The following is a 19,980-nucleotide window of genomic DNA, read 5'->3' as shown; positions in this document are numbered from 1 at the left end:
GCGAGGAGTGCTCCTCCCCTGCTGTCTGGCATCACTGGTGCTCATCCAGGAAACACACACCTGGCCCTGCCCCTCCTCTATTTTGATTGACACACGTATTTGTCAAAGGCAAAAAGTCAGATCTTAATATTCGGACCTGAACACTCAATGAATTCACAATGATGGCCGGAAAAATTAGTGGATACAGGCAAAATTGTTTTCAGCCATGTGGATGAAAGCAATCTCTACTTTTCTCTAATACTTGGTCCGGCTTTGAGGTTCTCTAGTTCCACCAGATAAAACGCCAAGCCTTTGTAGTGTGTTTTGTTGTATGTGTGTGTTTTTTCCCTCCTTTTTTTTTTTTTTTTTTGATGTGAGCTGGCATCTCTCATGAAAAGATAAAGGCATCAATTAACTATACTCCCAACCCCCAAGGATAAAAGCTATTGTTGTGAACAGGAGTTAGGCACGCACATGGTATCAAATAAGGGCCTGGAAACAGACTGCTGCCAAGGAAAACAGATGTCTGCCTCCTTTAAGGAGCCCAAATTATGTGTATATTAGCGATTGCTAATCTCCTGATTGATTTCACAGCGATGGCATCGATGCTCCAATTTGGTTGAGCACCATCATTGCCGTCACCACTGTCACAATACAATTTAAAAAATGATTCAATCCACCGGTAACACCACCACAACAATAAAGCGCTAGCCAAGGAGCCAACCCTGCAAGAGACGAGGAGGCAGCGAATGCAAAAATGATAAAGGGTCAGGCCGGTGTCTGCCTCCGTGGCTTTGCTGTCACGGCACAAGTCCAGATGTGGGCAGGAGAGGAATTCCCCCGCCTGACAATGAGTAAGAGCCACGAACTCACAATCATAGGATGCACGAGACAATGACGAATTGTATATGTCGAGCGTATAGAAGACAATCGGACCGGTCACTTTCTTCCTAGTGGAACCCACCAGCGAAATGGGGACTGAAAAGAAAATTCCACTTGAGGTTTTGTACACTGTTTTTCCTGTTTTCCTGACATGGTTATAAATAAGAAAAAGGACAGATGTTCGGATTCCCTGTGCAGTCCCATGACCGTGTTTCATCCTTTTATTGGGTTGCTCCTATTGTTCCTCTTATGTTGTTGTTTTTAAACTCGCCTGCACATGCTGTCCTCAGGAGCTTCGGGTTCTCTTTCTCTCTTTCTTGTGCCCTCTTTCTGCCTTTCTCCTTTCCTCCTTCCTGACTTCTTTTTCCTTCCTTCCTTCCTTCCTTCCTTCCTTCCTTCCTTCCTTCCTTCCATTTCTCAGGATGACTGGGAGGAGAGAGGCAGGCCTAGATCGTGAGCCAGAATCAAGAGGAGCTGCATGAAGCAGAGGGCCTGCCTAGAAAACAGACAGCAGTACATGCTGGCAGAGCCCAGTTTACTCTCTCTGTCTCCACAGAGGCCAGCTCAGTCCTGGATTACGTTCACCTGAAGGGGACACATCCAGAAAGAGGTCAACTCGAAGCTTAAATAACTTCAGCGTGACCAGGCTGGTCATGAGAGCATGAAAAAAATTCTGAAGTCTGTCTAGAGGGTCAGCTTCACTCTCGGGAGGCAGAGGGTCCAGTTTAATAAGTAATGCCTGCTATCAATACAAGGGTAGGCTCAAACTTTTACTTGCTTCCGAGCTGAGCTCCCCGCTGCCCCTTCCCAGGGATTTGAGGGATGCACATCGAAAAGGCTCGCTGGCTGGGAGAAGGACTGCAAAGTCAGTTGAGCTGCAGTGGGCTCTGTTGCGTTCTTTTCTTTCCATCAGTTCTTCTAGAAAAGCTCTACTAACCTATGTGTTTCATTCCGAGCTCTTTCCACTTTTTCAAACCAAAACACCTTACTGTCACGCAGGTCTTAGGGGACTCCCAGTCCCTACCAACAGTCAGGAAAAATGATGTCCACGTTCCTGGTCTCCACTGCCCAGTGGTCCAAGGCTGCTTCTACAAGATACAAACAAACACCTAGATGTTTCCAGATTGGGGATGTTGGTCTGCCCGGTGCCAAACATCTGGATAGTTGAAAACATCAGGATGCTTGGCATCAAGCAGACAAAACATCTGGATGGCTGCTTGAGTTTTTCACTTTTTAACTGGATGTTTGGTGTCATGTAGACACAAGCTGAGGTTCTGACTTCATCCTGTAACAGCTCCCAGGCTGCCAGGCTGGCTCCAGATTCCTTTTATTGCAACTGACATTTTTACAAGGAAACTTTGCATTCTGTGTGATGCCTGTTGCTCTCATGCCCAGAAACAGATTCGTTACTCAGGAAAAAACAGCCCAAACCAACCCCCAAATGCATCATGCGAGAGCAAGGGTCTGAAGAAGCTGGAGAATTTCAGAATCACCACTGTCTTTGTGAGCAGAATCGTGGCACAGCCTTAGTAAGAGGGGGTGGCTGGCGGGAGATCTCCAGAGTGGTAAAAGCGCCAGATCCATTCGACCAGCCCTCAGTTGGGACCACTCCCATTTCAACCAAGAAGTATCATTTCCATGCTGGCAAAGGTGGTGCTTCCTACACTGCTGGATGTACATTAATGACAAATGGCCACGCATCCCATAAAATACAGCAGTGATTCCACAAATGGGGTAGTTTAGAAAATGTCATTTTCTCCAGATTTTTTTGCAGAGAAGATGCTCGGCTGTCCCTCATTTGAGTTGCATGATCCAATGAGGGCTTCTACGTTTTCCCACTTTGGAACAACTGTGCCAATGATGAAAGTAAATGATCAACAACGACTTATTGAGCACCTTCCGTGCCTGGCTGTCATGAACTGTCTGACTTCACACGCTTTCTCATCTCTGCTCTTGCCAAGTGTACTTATTAGCTTCTCCGATGAGCTCATACCTGCCTACTTGCTGTGAGCAGCCCTGCTCTGAGGCACAGAAGGATCCTTGGCCTTAGAAAGTTTTTGGAACAGGTTCAAGCTAGACTCCTTCCCCTTATCTCTCCATGCCTGATATATAAGCTCCCTTGCCTGGGACACTTCAATCTTTGGCCTGGGTTTGGTTTTTTTTTTTTTTTTTTTCCTCCATTTGTGTCCCTCGTCACTGACTTTTTAGCCTTGGAGACTAGATTCTTTATCTCTGGGCTCCAATCTCGCCAGCTCTGAATGATGCTTATTAGCTATTGGAATGGCAAGATTTGCTGCTTCCTGCCTGCCTTAACAGCAACCACTTGTTGAGTACAGGATCTAGCACTGAGCTGACCTTTTTTATATACTACCTTATTAAATCCGCACATGAGGTCAGTAGTGTAAACTGCTACTTCATAGAGTAGAAACCGAGGTTCAGAGCAATTTAACAACTTGCCTCAGCTTACAAGTAGAAACCAAGAGAAGTGGAGGCAGCATTCAAACCCAGGATTGACTGACTCCCAAGTCCAGACACGGAAGTGCGGTTTGGGGCTGTCTCGGCCTGTCTTCTAGACTTGACCTCTTGCTCACCTAGCCCACAGTATGTCGCCACCTCCAACACTTTGACTTTTCCTTACTTGACTGACTTTATTTGTCCCATGCCTCACATGGGATTCACTCTTTCTACCCAGAATAAGGATTTATTGGGCAATATATCTTGAATGCCCACTCTGTGGTAGGCGCTGTGTTTTGTGCTAAGAATGACATGATAAGCAAGATAAGACCTCGGCTCTGCCCTTATGGCGTAGTGCCTCGTGGGGGAGACAGACAAGGAAAAAGACAATTTTAATTCGGTGCAATTAGTGACACAGGAGCTATTTATAGTAACTGGCTAGGCCCGGTTCTGGGGCCTTCTGGTTTTCCCTGTTACTATAGTCCCAGCTGGTCCTCTTTTTCTCTTCCTGACTCAGCTGACATTGGGTCCTCCAAGTCCCCTACCAGGAGGGCTCACTTGAAGGTCATAGCAGATGGAAGGTCAGCAGTCTCGGGGCCACCATCTAGCGGAACTTAGAATCGGGTTCTGTTCCCCAGATCTGATATTCACTGGTCCAGGCATAACAACCAGTCTCCTACAGCTCCCTCCAGTCCCCTTTGCAGCCTGACAGGTAAAGGTTCTAGGGTTCTAGGTATGAGCTGTTTTCTTGCCAGCATTTTCATCAGAGATTCATAAGATCTATGAAGGTTAAACCAAAATTCCCAAGTTTTGGGCTGAATTACCTTCCTCAATATTTTCTAGATGTTCTCTAGGATAGAGGCTACAGTATTCCCTTGCCCCACCCAGGGCAGGGGTCGGTCTTAGAACCTAGGGAATAGATGACTCCTGACTTAGACTGGTGTTCAGAATTCCCTTTTGCCATGTTTCATCTCCTGATGCCAGGGTTATCTGGATTTCATGTGAATTTGCTGTACATAAATCTACACTGAGCTTGGGACCACTGAGATGTAACTTTCAGAATCACTCACTGTAGACTGGTCAATTTACACTTGATCTTGTACAATACTGATAATTTTCTTAAAAACATAGAAACCTATAAAAAATGTAATCTCACCCAGAAAAGTGATGATACGCATAATTAAATGCTCAACAAATATTTGTTGAATAAATTAAATAAAGTCAAAACAAGAACTGGGGCCAGCACTCAAGTAGCACACATTCACACACACACACACACACACACACACACACACAGGTCTCTTAATCACCATTTCCTGATTTGAATTTGCTTGAATTGAGTTGCACTACAATCTGTCTGGGGAGATAAGATTTATAGGTATGAAACAATTAAGAACAATAAAAGGCAGCACACCTCGGTGTCTCTGTCTCATATCAACTGCCTGTGGATAAAGGAGATAGCCTCAGGGATCAAAGTTGTCAGCAAAACACTTATGGAAGCTGAAAGATTGAGATGGACTTTGGGCTGCTAATACATTTCACATATTTCCAGATGAGTTTTTCAAAAATTCCATAGTAGATGTACCACCCTCATTTTACTACTAAAAAAAAAAAAAAAAGTAGAAAAGAGATGAGAAATTATTTAAAGAGTATTCACATCTAAAGTGATCATTTTGTTCTAATTTGTAAATATTGATGTCTACTATACACCATCCTTGATTGCCAAGAATTAGGCATATGACATGGGCAGGAAAGACATGCTGTCTCCTTTGGGGCACCACAGTGCTGTGTATGGGCTATAAATAAGAAATTAAAAGACAATGCAGTGAGCGCTAAAAAAGAATTATGTAATGTACGCTAGAAGAACCCAACAAATGACTGAATCTGCCTTTCTGGGCAAAAATGGGGAAGATGTCTGTAAGGAAATATTTGGGCCCTGAGTCTGAAAGATGACCTTGAGCTCACTGTGCTGGGGAGAGAGAAAGCCTCAGAGAGGCGATGACCTGTATCAGGAAAGAGCATGGCGTGCACAGACGCCAAGGATGTTGGCCAGGGAGGGTAAGAACAGGCGATGAAGTGCCTCCAGCCCCTTGCCAAGTGGCTAAAGACTTCAGAACTTTGTGCTGGCTTATCCTTCTAGAATATGGATTCTAGAGCATTTTCTCTCTACTTTTCTTCTTCTTTCTACCTTAGCAGAACATGGTACACCCCGCCATGGTGTCCATCTCTGGCCCTTGGCTGCAAGAGTACGTTTCTAAAGATGGTAAAGGATCAAAGCCAAGCACGTCAGTTATACCTCATACTCTATTGACTTGCAAATGTGATTCTTTTCTCCCAGATATTAGGCAATTCCATGTTCCATTTTGGCTGGGCAACACATTTTGAAATTCTTTCTTTTAGAAGCCAGAGTGGCTGACAGAAAGCATCTCAAAATTCAGGAAACCATGGAGAGGATCATCCTTCCTTCTGGCCCCATGACAATGCACTCCATGGATCCCAGGTGCTTGCCTCTATTCTGGGAAGGGGCTCTAGTTTGGAGATTTGCACAGTCCATTAAATCATTTCTGTGTCCTGCTGAGTCTTCCTGCTATGAGCCCAAGCCCTCCACACAAGCATGAAGCTGATAGAAATCCCTGCCAGGAAAAATAGAGCCTTGAGTAAGCTCGACCAGTCAAGGGTTCACCCCTTTCACAGGATTTTAAAGGATATGGTACCTGTTAGGAACCGAGTCAAGATTTCTGCTTAACTCTCTACAGGCCAGACTTAGCCATGTTTGTGAAGCCTGTCCCAGTACTAAGTTTACAAAATGGTGCTCTCCCCTCATGGATTTTCATTTAAAGGAAAAATACATTTGTTTCCTCCACATTAAATTAACTTGCTTGATTTTTTTTCAACTTTCCTAAAATATTTATTTTTCACTTCACATTCCAAATTAAGGTGAACAGCCAGATTTCTAGGCTCACTTGGTCTCTTACTCATTGCTTCTCAGACTGAATTTTGGTGATTTTGTTAAAAAGCAATTTCTGAATGAGGAGATTGGGGTGGACCTGAGATTCTGTATTTTTTTTAAGAGAGAGAGAGAGAGAGAGAGAACACGTGAGTGGGGCAGGAGAGGCCAAGGGAGAGAGAGAGAGAGAGAGAACCCCAAGCAGGCTCCACACTGGGAAGGGCTTGATCTCATCATGACCCTGAGATCTCGACCTGAGCTGAAACCAAGAGTCCAATACTTAATAGGTGAGCCACCCAGGTGCCCCCGAGATTCTGCATTTATTTTTTTAAAGATTTTATTTGTTTATTCATGAGATACACACACACACACACACACACACACACACACACACACAGACAGAGAGAGAGAGAGAGAGAGAGGCAGAGACACAGGCAGAGGGAGAAGCAGGCTCCATGCAGGGAGCCCGACATGGGACTCGATCTCGATCTCCGGGATCATGCCCTGGGCTGAAGGCAGTGCCAAACCACTGAGCCACCTGGGCTGCCCAGATTCTGCATTTCTAACGAGCTCTCAGGTGATGGCAATGCTGAAGGTCCACCTATTGCATTAGGGGTAGCATGACTGTAGAATATTGAGCTCCCTCTATGGACCAGGCATTGGGAGAAGAGGACAGAGGACACTACTTTTTTATAACCAGTGTATGACTCCAATTAATTAGTAAGACCTGATTTTATTCTTGAATGAGAATTATAAGTGACCACAGTTAGACTCTTTCATCTACTTTTATCTATAGATTGATTATTGACTGAGTTACAAGCAGAGTCTTCTAACTTTCCAGGAAATACAAAGTAGTCACCATCAACTCTGATTCTCTAAGATTTGTCCCGCCTTTTGGGTAATTGATTTATTCTGAGAGGTGAGTGCTTCCCAATCTTGTTGTTTTCATATAATAGAAAAATATAATATTGGTGTGTCACCTCAAGGGAAGTTGGTTGCCTCTGGACTAGCCATTGGCCATTAGAAAGCGAACGGCCCAGGAGCTGCCCGATGGAGATCAAAACTGTGGCATAGCAGTAACTCATACACTCAGCCACCTGGCTGGCAAGCTCTGTTGTTTGCTATTGTCCCTCGGCTTCAGAAATTCATCTTTAATATATAAATGCCAATGCGAACAGTAATATCAAGGTCCCTATCAGGTAAGAGTCTAGTGGGGATTAATTGAGAGCTAACTCAAGTAAAGGAGGACTCTAGGTACAACCCAGAGCATGCCAAGGAAAAAGAGGAATGGCATAGGGCAGGCCAGGAGAAAAGGGATGGTGGAAAGTCACCAAAGGTGAGTTCACCTTCTGCAAATTTTGCCAAAGGCCCGCCTGTCTCAGCCTTGATCACACTTGCCCCAAATATCTCCCCCTCCCTCCCAGCATAGATTGTGAATCTACATGCAGACCAAGTAATAAAAAGCAAAGCGGTAAGAAACCTGAGCAGGTATCTGTTTTTGCACTGAATATATGTATTTTTCCCCTGAGTTGAAAGGCAATGATTAAATTAAAAAATCCTTTTGAAATGTTTCTATGATAAGGAATTAGCACCCAAACCCACGTGAAAGGATAATCCCCTTCTACAATATGTTTTCTTCTTTGTAGACCAGAGTCAGCATACATTTTCTACAAAGGGCCAGAAAGTAAACCTTTTAAGCTCTGTGGCCCATACAATATCTGCAGCAACAACTCAAATGTTGTAGCATCCATAAACAGCACATAAATAAATGAGCACGAATGTGCTCCAAAATAACCGTATTTTCAAAATCAGGCGATGGGCTGCATTTGGCCTGCAGTCTGTGACCCTGTTACGGATAACACCTCTCATATTAATTAACCAAAAATAAAAGTTGAACGTAGAAAAGAACAGAGCATAGCTACTTGCAGGGTGAGCTGGGCAATCGCAACAGCATGAGGACAGATGCTTTCTGAGCACCAGACGCTGAACACAAATACCCACCCATAGCTTCTGGAAAGTCGTAGTTTGCCTGGCTTATTGCCAGGAGTAAGATGTAAGTGGGAAATTTAAGACTTAGTTGAGGCAAACGTTCTATGAAATGAGTCTTCTAGGTCAAGTTGGTAGACAGATTTGAAACTCCACTATTTTGCATAATTTTTTGCTTTTTTAAGTTTTCCACCAGCCCTTTGCGATCGCAATTGTCACGCATGAGAAGGCACCCAGAAATAGTCATCTGCAGAAACACTGCACAGTTGGTACAGGTTGCATTCTTATGTTTTATTAAAATTCTTCTTTGACCACATACCAATTAATCTCCAACTTCGAGCCTATGAGGCTATGCTAATTTGGATGTCTGGTTTGTTAGCAGGGACCATCCAGCAGTTTAAATTGCACTCTCTGAATTTCTCAAAAGGGGCCAGATATAGACTCTAAATATTATGACCTTGAAATACAACAGACAGATAAGAACTTTTTTAGGATCGTAAAATGTATATGCACATTTACTGTACACACGATGCAGATAGGGACATATTCAGAAGTCAAACTTTTCTTCCTGTGTGGCCCTTTCTGCATTAACTATTAAACTGCATTTTAAATGTAAATTAAAGGTATCTAAACGCAAGCACTTTTATGTTAATTGCACAAGTAACAATTTACTTCGCTCAATTATGTTTCCATTTTTGTTTTGTTTTTACAGGAAGTGAAATCTCTGTCAGATAGAACAGTAGGTAAGACTGGGATTTCTTGTTTGTAATAAGTGTGTTGTTCACATTATGCCTTTTAACATTTATCCTAAATCAACCCTTTAATCTAGGAGTCTTTGATCCTAGTTCCTTTCTAGAGTCTTCAATACCAGAACTTCCCCCAAGTTATTCTTGTGTAAATCGATATCATGGATGTTAGAAGGCAATAAATGAACAATGCCACATCTAGTATTTATAACAACAGGGATTATTAGCTTAATTACCTTATCCTTTTGAAATATCTGAAGAAGAATTATGACCTCTGGGACACCAGCAGCAGTCACCTAATCTATTTCTTACGTTAGAGCTGCAAAGTCTCCAGCAGGCATCCCTACGTGGTCTGGCTTATTGCAAGCACTATGGGGCATTTAGCAGTGGCCTGTCATGGAATTCTAAAGGCAGAGTGCTGATTTCAGGAGCCTTGAAATTTCTCTAAAAAGTTAAATTACAAAATTCAGTCTGGGGACCAGTCTGGAAGCATTAAATTTTTGTCAAATGAGGACAAGAGACAAAAATCTTCCATCTACCCTAATCCTAACTTCAAAAAAGGAAGGACACTGGAACACCAAAATTGTAAGTAGGAAATAATCCTCAAACTGAAGTAGCAGGTCTTTTGGAAAAGACTTGCTATGTTGTTTTATTTTATTTTTTCCACTTTAATGTAGTCTGGGAAACAAATGCATAAGTGATAAAGGAGAGGGAATTAGAAAAATCTTCAAAAAAGCCCCCTTCATATCTTAAATAGAATCAGAAGGGTTATTTTCTGTGTTTAGGTGCAATCATTCAGAACTGCTCCTTTATAGCAAGTGAATTTAAAAGAGTGAAAAATGGAATCGTTTTTCCAAAACGATTTTTTTTTTTCCAAAAAAAGTCTTCCACTCCAGCACTGTAATTCTATGGGACAGGTTCCTTTAACAGGCTAGCACCTTTCTTAGAATATCATCCCCGGAATTAAAATGCAGAGAAATGCACCTCAATATTTGCTGCACTTTTCAGGTGGTCAAATGAAAGCCATTATTCAAGAGAGCTATTAATATGATGATTTCAACTGGTAGTGATCATAACCACATACAAATATTAAAGAATGGCCATCCTTCTATATAAAGCGATATTTCCTGGTAAATCTATTTTAAAAACATTTTAAGTGGAAAATTACCATACCCCACACAACAACAACAAAAAAACTGCAGAAGATGTTTTCAGCTCCTTTCCTATCCGATTCTCATTTCCTGTCCACTGGCCTCGGGGGTATAAACCAAGCAAAATTTCAAAAGCTCTTGGAAAAACAGAAGCTGTGTGTGTGTGTGTGTGTGTGTGTGTGTGTGTGTGTCTTGGCGAGGTAGGCGGATGGTAAAATCAAAACAGATTATAACTGTCCCTTTTTCTGTAATTTGTCTACCTCTTCCAAAGGCACAGACACACACACATGCTCTGGGTTGGTGGATGGCCCTGTGGTAGGCAGAGCCTGATTGATAATGTGCTGTGATGAGGGAATCCAGTGGAAGCATTCACTGAGGGAACATAAATGGTTTGGGATACACCAAAGTCATCCTATCATCAGGGTTGTCAAGAAAGCTGCTATAAATATCAACACTTAATTCGTTATATAGCAAAAAGCATGGAGAAAATTCACTGGGACCAGGGCTGGGTAGTGGGTCCCACTAATCCAATACCCTTTGGAGCTGGTCGGTCAGGCTGAGAGCACCACAGAGTGGAGCTGGAGAGTAGGGCTGGGTGGGAGCAGCCGGGCCTGGAGTTATGAGTCAGTGTACGTTCAGACACAACAGTGAGCGTGGCTGTATGGACGGGCTTACGCAAAGGGAGAAGGGATCATTAAAAAGTGAAATCCCTGCGTTGTGAGATGCTGCAGCAATACAGGAAATCGACATTAGGATCTGTGGTTTCCTGCAAATGGTGAATCTAAGAGCATATAAAAAAACAAAGCCACATGTTTCAATTATCAATGGAGATGTACCCAAAGATTTCCCACCCTGTTAGCGTTGGGGACAAACATATGTGGGACAAAACAGGAAGTCGGGGAAGAGTAATGCTAGAAGACGGGAATAGGATGTGTGCAAAATATTCACTTGGAACATCGCTGGTAGCCGATTAGGCGGAGGGGGTGGGTTAATGAGTTCATGCAAGAGGAATAATGAAAATCGTAGCTCATCTTTCCTGAGGAAGGCTGCTGTTTCAGGCACTGGGAGAAGGGCTCCATGCAGTTACTAAATCTATACTTCTCAAAGAGAAGGTGGATTAATCCACAGGGTGGATTAATAAGGACATCAGTGATGGGTAGCTGCCTTTTTATCACCACTGGCAAATGTACTGCCTTTATTATGCGTTCCAGGTGACTAATATCAATAGCTTGTCCTCTGGTTATTAGAAAGAATGAAGTCTAAATACCGAAAAAGGATAAACAACATACAGATAAATATTTTGAAAGAACCCAGATTTGGAAAGTCCTAATACATTGCCAAACTTTCAACATTTTCCTCACCACAGAATGACTCCTCTGAGAACAAAGTAATTGCTGACTTCAAAGAGCTCCAAGGAAGTTCAGTGGATGGAAAGAATTTGGCCAGCAACTGGGTGAATCAAATCTAGAGTTTTTCTTTCTATCACTGGTGCGTGCGTGCGTCTGTGTGTGTGTGTATGTGTGTGTGAAGCACATGGGTATTTCTACAAAATTTGACTACTGAAGTATTTCTCAAAGTCCCAAAGAGAAGAGAATGGTAATGCTTCCTCTGGGCTGTTTCCTACTTGGGCTCTCCCAGTGTTAATTATGGACACCAGGAGTTCTCAAACCTAGCTGGGCCTTAGAGTCAGGTGGGGAGCCTGAAATGTATATTTCTTTCTTTTTTTTAAAGGTTTATTTATTCATTCATTCATTCATCCATTCATTCATTCGAGACACAGAAAGTGAGGCAGAGACCCAGGCAGAGGGAGAAGCAGGCTCCATGCAGGGAGCCTGACGTAGGACTCAATCCCAGGTCTCCAGGACCATGCCCTGGGCTGAAGGTGGCATTAAACTGCTGAGCCACCCAGGGATCCCTGAAATGTATATTTCTTGAGTCCTACCTCAACCTTAGTCAAGCTCTCCAGGGCTGGAGTGGGCATATGTATTTGATGCTGATACCAGTTTGGGTGTAATTTAATTCAGGCTGGCAGAGAATCTTGTGAACCATCATCTAAACAGTTCCATAGACACTCAGGTTAAGTGGCTGTTTCTATTAAGTTATTCCCTTAACGACTCCTCGAGGGCTTTGACTTTAATGGATTGACCTGTCCATACTGCCAAATGAGACCCTCCGTTGCGTTCTTGTCTTTCAAGGAAAGGAACATGACCTATCATGAAATCCTAGGGGAACCAGGCCAATCTGGCTTTGAAATTGATGGCTGTTTGGACTGATGCCCCCACTGTCCCAAATGGATTTAGGGAATAAGCCTTAGTATCTGCCCTCAGCCAGATGCTCACATGGATTCCAAACAAATAATTCAAACCGAAAATCTCCCCAGTGCCACATGAGACATCATAATAAGCCCTTGGTTCCACTGATTCTTTTTTTTTTTTTTAGTTTTTTATGTTGAGATGGTCTCTTGGTCCAGAATTCTCCCCACTACAAATTCAGCTTATCAGGCTGTTAGAGCCCTCAATCAATGGACAGAATCACACACAAGGGACAAGGGCATCAAAATCCTGAGACCACAGCTACTTGACTTTTTAGGTCGCTAAGTCTCACTGGAGGATAGCCTATGTTGACTACTGGTTTTCCTTTTTTGAAAATTATTTTGGCAAATCAACCTCCACCAGCAACTCACATGGTGTGTTTGTGAATTTGGCCAAAATAGAGCAAGGCGTCTTCAAGACCCCGGCATTCGTTCCTCTCCTGGAGAGACAGGGACATGGGCGCTTGTTCTCATCCCTGGGGAAATGACCCCTCACGAATCAAAATGCTTTGCTCTTGGCCAGGGCAGTCTCAGAGGCACATGCTTCCTACTCCAATCCTTTCTTTCCTTTTGAGTCTTAACAGTTATGGAAGTTGGGAAGAATGAATACATGATTACATTTATTCATTGGGCAATTTACCCCGACATTTATCTCTCATCGCTGTGGGCCAAGAACTTTAAGGGATAAAAGGTGAACCATGGAGAGAATAAATTATATATAATTTCTCATGCAGAGTAGAAAGCGATTGGCAGCATGGAAAGAACATTAAAACATTAAAATTGCTCTATGAGCTTTGTGGCTAGAGCTTATATATCACATAATGGAAGGGAAGTTTATGAGGGAAGGTTTCCTCTCTTTCCAATCTCTCTCTCTCTCTTTTTTAAGAGAGAGGGAGGGGCAGAGGGAGCCAGAGAGAAAGAATCCCAAGCAGGCCCTATGTCCAGTACGGAGCCCCATGTGGGGCTTGATCTCATTACCCAGAGACATCATGACCTGAGCTGAAATCAAGAGTCAGATGCTTAACTGACTGAGTCACCCAGGTGCCCCTCCAGTCCTCGAATTTTAAGTATGTGGTATAATATGGCTCCTGAAATGCCTTTGAGGCCTTGTGTGGTGGGAGTCTCTGTTAAAATGTCAGCACTCATGGGGTTGACGGGGACCAAGGCTAGCTTTCCAGGAGAACACCTCGGATCACCTGGGGAGCTTGTGGAGTCTGAAGATTTCTGCTGGCACCACAGAGGTCCAGAATCGCAGGACGGGGCTGACTCCCTCATGTCAACTCTATGCTGCATGTGCTAAATTCTCCTGGGGATGAGGCCAGTATCTTTTGGGGTCAGATCCCTGGTTAAACTGATTTTGTTTCCCACAACCCTAGACCGCAAGGAGACAGGAAGCAAAGTAAAGTTGAACACCTAGTAGCAGTCACTTTTATGGTATCGAATTCCCATGGCCACCTGCTTCATGGCTCTGAAGACGCGCTGAGAAAAAGATCAAGGAAGGGACCTGAGTCATTGAGGGGTCAGTGGTAGAACCTGGCTCTGGACTCAGATCTCCATCCTGCTAGGGCACTGGTGTTTCCGTCTTGCCCCCTAGGACACATAGGGGTTAGTTAGTACCTGCCAAATGGAATTGAGTCAGAAACAAAGTAGAGCTTCCGGAAGTCTCCAGTTGTGACAGTGGATCCATCTATTTCTTTTTTCTATCTATCTTTTCTTTTTGCAATTCTCTTAGTCGGCGCCATGAGCACCAGTGAAGAAAGCTGAATGCTGGCACCTCTCCCCGGGCAGGCCCCCAGAGCTGCGTGATGTGGTGTGCAGGTGACACAGACCCAGCCCCCCAGGGTCTACAGCCAGTGGTGGGGGCGATGGAGCCTTGCCCAGTCCTGCCAGCGCATCTTTTCCCTTCTCAGCACGGTAATTGGAACAAGGGGTGAGCAGAGGCACAGCATGCTATTGGCAAAAGATCTTTTTCCGGCCCTACCCTTGAAGACAGAGAAAAGGAAAAGCCATCTTATAAGGTTCCACTGCGTCTTCCTCAAGGTTGCCTTCATCTGGCATGGTGGCATGGGCAGAGTGCACACCCCGTCAGAAGCATCCGGGATAGGCACAGTCATTCCATCAGTCATCAAGATAACTGAGAAGCTTGTGCCTGTGGGCATGGATGAGTTTTCTACTATGTAGTTATCCTTCAAGAGATTAAAAAATCACTTTTACATATTCATTTCATGTTGCATAACATCCCTTAGTTAAAGTATGTCTTTATAATCGTCTACGCACTAAGTGCAGTAGAAGGAATCCGAATCGAATATTACACAGCCAAGTTGACTAGGGTGTAACATGGAAAGTTGTGGTTTGAGGTATTCAGATAAGAACTCTTTTTTTTTTTTTTTAAATCAATTTGAACTATTATTAGTCTTCTCATCAAATATTTTCTGTGCTCGGAGATAAAAAATGTTTACAAACTTGATTTCCCCCCTCATGGCTTAAAGCCTTTATCTTGATTATTCGGACCTTTTGGCTTTCTTCTTCAATGCTGTGATTCATTGGTTTCCTGTCACTTCACTCAGCAGGGTCTGGTTTTCCCATTGACAGCCTGCCATCTACTCAGCAACCAGAATTAGCCTGAAGTGCTCAGGGGCTGAGACAGTGGCTCGCTGACTTGTTTGGGTCTACAGGGAGATGTGGCCACGACCAAACAAAACAACAACCCAAAGGAAAAGCTAGCAGGTCCTCCTGTATTTGGACAGCCCAGATGTTATTTACAGCCTTGTTTATGAAGTATTTTCTTGACCCTGCTGGCTAGGATCCACACACTTTGTCGTTTTAGAGCACACACGTCCTGTCACGTGGTGATGATGTGCCCTGAACAAGTAAACAGGCTGGAAGACTATTATAAGGGTAGAAAAATCTTTGAACATAACATTGTGCTTCCCCACTCCACTTCCAAAAAAAGACAAAGGAAAGCAAAGAGGAAGAAAACCGAAAACTGTTTTATTTTTGGATCTTTAATTAGCCACAGCCAAGGTGGCCATTTGGAACTCCTACTGTGTGCAAGGTGCTCCAAACAAAGAAGTTGAGCGGCTCATCTACTCTCAAGGTCCTCAACCTCCCAAACTAGTGAGAAGCAGATATTACTTACTAAACACAGTGAACCACATGAAGGCGAAATGCAGTTGTTGGAACACCCCCCCTTCCAGCGCTACGAACATTCATTCTAGAGCTATTTATAATACTGAGGACCTAGGGAATACCACATTCCCCCAAATTGAGAGAAGCATGAACTAAATCAAAGTCTGTCCCCACAAAGGAGGGCTGTGCTGCTGTTTGCTTCCATCACCGTCAGAAGTCTCCCTGACCAAATGTCCCCTCTCCACCCTCTCCCCCGGCCTCTTGTCTCCCACACGATGTATTTCTGTAGTCCGATCCCCCCTGTTCTGATCCCTTCCCCAACTTCTCCACCACGCTGTCATCAGCAGAATCCTCTGCACACCTCGTTCAGCTCGTCTGCTCTGGACATTCTCATCTTACCTGGAACCTGAATGTTCCCTGAGGATAGTGTAGCCCATTGGTCACTCTCAACGGAGAGGCCATCATGGCCTCTGCCCCAGCCCCCACAGCACCTGGACATGCGTAGGTATCCTTCTTGCTCCTCCCTCAAAATCTCCACTTCTTTTCATGCTTTTCTGCCTAAGGAGCCAGCTGCTACCTGTCTTTGCTGAAGTAATTCACTGACAGTATGGTCATTCTTCCTTGGTCCCTAGAGTGTGACACAAGACGTACGACCTTGCCATCTGTCACCATCCTTGAGGACTTTACCACTCCTATAGAGGATTTAGCTTCTCTGCTATCTTCATGGTTCCTTAATCAACCTTCAGATGTTCTTTTCCTTCATAACACCTCCACCAACCCCTTCCAGGGTTATGAGCTACAATTCAAGCCAAATTTTTCCAACTCACTTACTGCAGTAACCTTATTCTATTTCTCTGAGCACATAGGGTCCACCAATCCATCAACCTTACCACTTTTCAGGGCCCTTTGTGTGCCGCACTACATGTCCCAGTGTCTCTTTCCCTACTAGACTCTAGGGCTTGTTGCTATAATCACTTCTTTGCATGCGCCCTCAACTTCTGTAGAGAGTTGAACAGCGTGTATCAAAACTTCATGCCCACTCAGAACCTTAGAGTGGGATCGTGTTTGGAAAGAGGGTTTTTACAGATGGGATTAGTTAAAATAAGGACATACCAGATTAGGATGGGCCCGGAATCCAATGACGATAGCCTTGTAACAAGAAGAGAAGCACATACAGAGCTATTGGCCCAGGGAAGAATGCCAGGGAAGATGGAGAGAGAGGATGGAGTTATGCTGCCACGAGGCAAAGGATGTCAAGGACTGCTGGAAGCCACGAGAAGCCAGAGGAGAAGTATGGGATTGTTTTTTTTTTTTCCCTGAAGACTTCAGAAGGACCCGATCCTGCTGACACCTTGAATTTAGACTTTTGGCCTTGTGAGCTGTGAGAGAATGTATTTTGTTGTTGTTAGCCACCAAGTTTGTGGTGGCTAAAAACTGTTTCTCAGCAGCCCTTGGAAACTAATGTGATCCTTTCTCCCTTTGTTATACTCACAGCAAAATACCAACACTGATTAAACCCAGTTCTCCACTTTTTTCGGTGCCTGCACCTAACTGGCAGATTTCGGTTGAAAGAAAACACACAAATTTACTAACTGGTTTCACTTGACAATTTGATCACATAACTTATATTAGACTGGTAACTCCACAACATTTTGCATTTGTTCCTTCTTCTATTCTCTGGGGCAAATATTTCATACCCTTTTTCCCTTCCATGCTGGTGACTCTGCCTCTTATTACCCTGAGAAAATGAAAGTAATGAGAAGAGAAATGATTATTCTTCCTTCCACCAAATCTACTAGCCTACCTGCATTTGTATACATTTTTTTTTTGTCTATTTTTCTTCCTGCTGTAGGCATTTAATACATACGCACTTACTACATAGTACTATGTACCAGGCAATGTTTTAAGTCTGAAGGATGGCAAAGTCCTTTCTCTTCGGTGATTATATTTTTGGGTAAAATACAAACAATAAACCAATAAACACATGTTCAATATTAGACACAAAATATGTTATGAAGGGAAGCATAAAAGATTGAAAGCTTAGCTGTGATCAGGAAATAGGGTACAATTTTAGGGGAGGTGTTCAGAGAACACCTACTCTCTGATTAGGTCTGAGCAGTTCTGAATAAAATGAAAAAGGGATGACCTCTCTGTGCTTCTTTCTTTTTTTTTAATTTAAAGATTTTGTTTATTTATTCATAAGAGACACAGAGAAAGAGGCAGAGGGAGAAGCAGGCTCCCCACGGGGAGCCTGATGTGGGACTTGATCCCTGGAACCCGGGATCACGCCCTGAGCAGAAGGCAGATGCTCAACCACCGAGTCACCCAGGTGTCCCCTCTGTGCTTCTTTCTAAGGCATTACAACACCTTGTGCTCTGGATCCCACCTGACCTGTCCTACTTGGAAGCTCCAGTCCTACCATTTTCACCCACATTGTTTCTGTGTTTCTCTAATTTACCGGGTCATGTCCATCAACATACAACATGATATAGTATCTGTCATCCTGTAAAAAATGCTCCTGGAATCCACATCCACTATTCTCCCCTTTATTTTAAAACTCCCCCCAAAAGTTTCAATATTAATTGTTTCACTTTGAATCACTCCAATTATGCCTTCACTCCTACCAATAACTTTCATCTGGCAAAGTGCAATGTCAATTTTTAGCCCTCATCTTATTGGATTTCTTAGCAAAATCGAAGCAGATGATCGCAAACTCTCTTTTAAAAATCATTTTCTTCCAGCGACTTCTCAGATCACCTAAACTCCATGCCCTCCTCCACTCTCATTGAGCTCTGATTCTCAATTTCCAAGTGTCGAAACATTGGAGCATCCCAGGGTTTAGCGCTTAGTGCTCTTGGCCTCTGCATCGGCACACATGCGTTAGGTAACCTCATTCTGTCTCACTGCCTTAAAAACCATCCATATGCTGCTGATGCAGATTTTATCTGCAGGGCCTCTGAGCTCCAGACTCATGAGTATCCAATTTCCTATTCAACATTTCCACTAATAGACATATCAAATTTAAATGTGTACAAAACCAAACTTGATTTCCTTGCCTAACGAGTTCAATGCCCTCCCTCTCCTCCTCATCTCATTGACCCCTGGTTGCCCAGCCCCAAATGTTAGATAGCCATTCTCTGAACTCCTTTATGTCTTCCTGTATCCAGATCTAGCACCAAATCCTGTGAACACTGCTTTCAGATTATGTCCTCCTTCTAGCTCCTCTGTAATTGCCACCCTTGCCCAAACCTCCGTTGTCTCTCTCTGGGGCGGCAATAAGTTTCTCCAGTGGTTATCAGTCTGATTTGCCAACTTCCATTATTTATACCCCCTATGTCACTCAGAATGGTCTTTTTTTTTTAAGATTTTATTTATTTATTCATGAGAGACACACAGAGAGAGGCGGAGAAAGAAGCAGGCTCTCTGTGGGGAGCCCGATATGGGACTTGATCCCAGGACTCTGGGGTCACGACCTGAGCCAAAGGCAGATGCTCAGCCACTGAGCCACTCAGGTGTTCCCAGAATGGTCTTATTAATATATGATTCAGACCACATCATCCCCCTCTACAAAATGCTCCAGTGACTTCCCATTATATTCAGAATAAAATCCAAAGCCCATATCATGATGCATGAGGCACTACATGATTTGGTTCCTACCCACTCACCAACTTCAGTTCTTCATACTCTGCTCCAGCCATCCTCACCTTCCCCGTTGTCCCCACTAGGACAAATGCTTTGCCTAACTCAAGGTCATACTTGTACTTCTCTGCTTGGGGGGCTTTTCTCCTCTGTTCTTGTCTCCATGGCTTGCTCCTCATTTCATTCAGGATGTCGTTCTAATGATTTCCCCCTTTAGAAAGGTTTTATCTGATTACACTATTTAAAATAGCACTGCATCCATTTCCTATTTAATCATTTTGTATCTCCTAAGCTGCTTGATTTTTCTTTGTGGCATTTATTAGTATCTGATAAATATTAAAATAAAATATACATATTTGTTTACTTAATGGTTTATTTCTGGGTTTCTAGAGTATACAGGAATATAAATATCAAAGTGTAGGGAGTTTGTCATTCACTATTTTAACTCTAAAATCTAGGAGGTGGCATTCACTCAATAAATATTGGTTTAAGTTGAGTAAAAATTACTTTATGAAAAATTTAAGTGCATGGACAAAATGTACAAAATAAGGTCAATAACCAAAATAGCTATTAATCACTCAACAGAGTCCAGGAAGTTTGTTAAGTGCTTTACAAGTATGATCTCTTTAATCCTTCTGTTAGCCTGAGAGCTAAGCGTATCATAGTCTCCATTTGACAGATGAAGAGACTGGGGTTTAAAAAGTCATATACCAGTAGGTCAAAGAACTGGAATTTAATGTAAATTTGTCTGGTTCC

At 43.3% G+C, this 19,980-nt stretch overlaps 1 long non-coding RNA gene across 2 annotated transcripts in view; it reads left to right on the top strand.

Annotated features, from left to right (window-relative positions):
• Positions 1-19,980, top strand: part of LOC140636569 (uncharacterized) — a 62,992-nt gene that overhangs the window by 11,775 nt on the left and 31,237 nt on the right. Inside the window, exons 2-6 of one of the 2 annotated variants that reach the window (XR_012033768.1) lie at positions 5,716-5,815; positions 7,059-7,181; positions 8,961-8,991; positions 11,512-11,598; positions 14,189-14,613. This is a non-coding gene — a long non-coding RNA (uncharacterized lncRNA). Of the gene's footprint in view, positions 1-5,715; positions 5,816-7,058; positions 7,182-8,960; positions 8,992-11,511; positions 11,634-14,188; positions 14,614-19,980 lie in introns of those variants that run through there. The other variant, XR_012033767.1, reaches the window with a different exon arrangement.

The sequence above is a fragment of the Canis lupus genome, chromosome 7, assembly GCF_048164855.1.
Source record: "Canis lupus baileyi chromosome 7, mCanLup2.hap1, whole genome shotgun sequence".
Taxonomy (NCBI): domain Eukaryota; kingdom Metazoa; phylum Chordata; class Mammalia; order Carnivora; family Canidae; genus Canis; species Canis lupus.
This window is presented reverse-complemented; position numbering and strand designations above follow the sequence as displayed.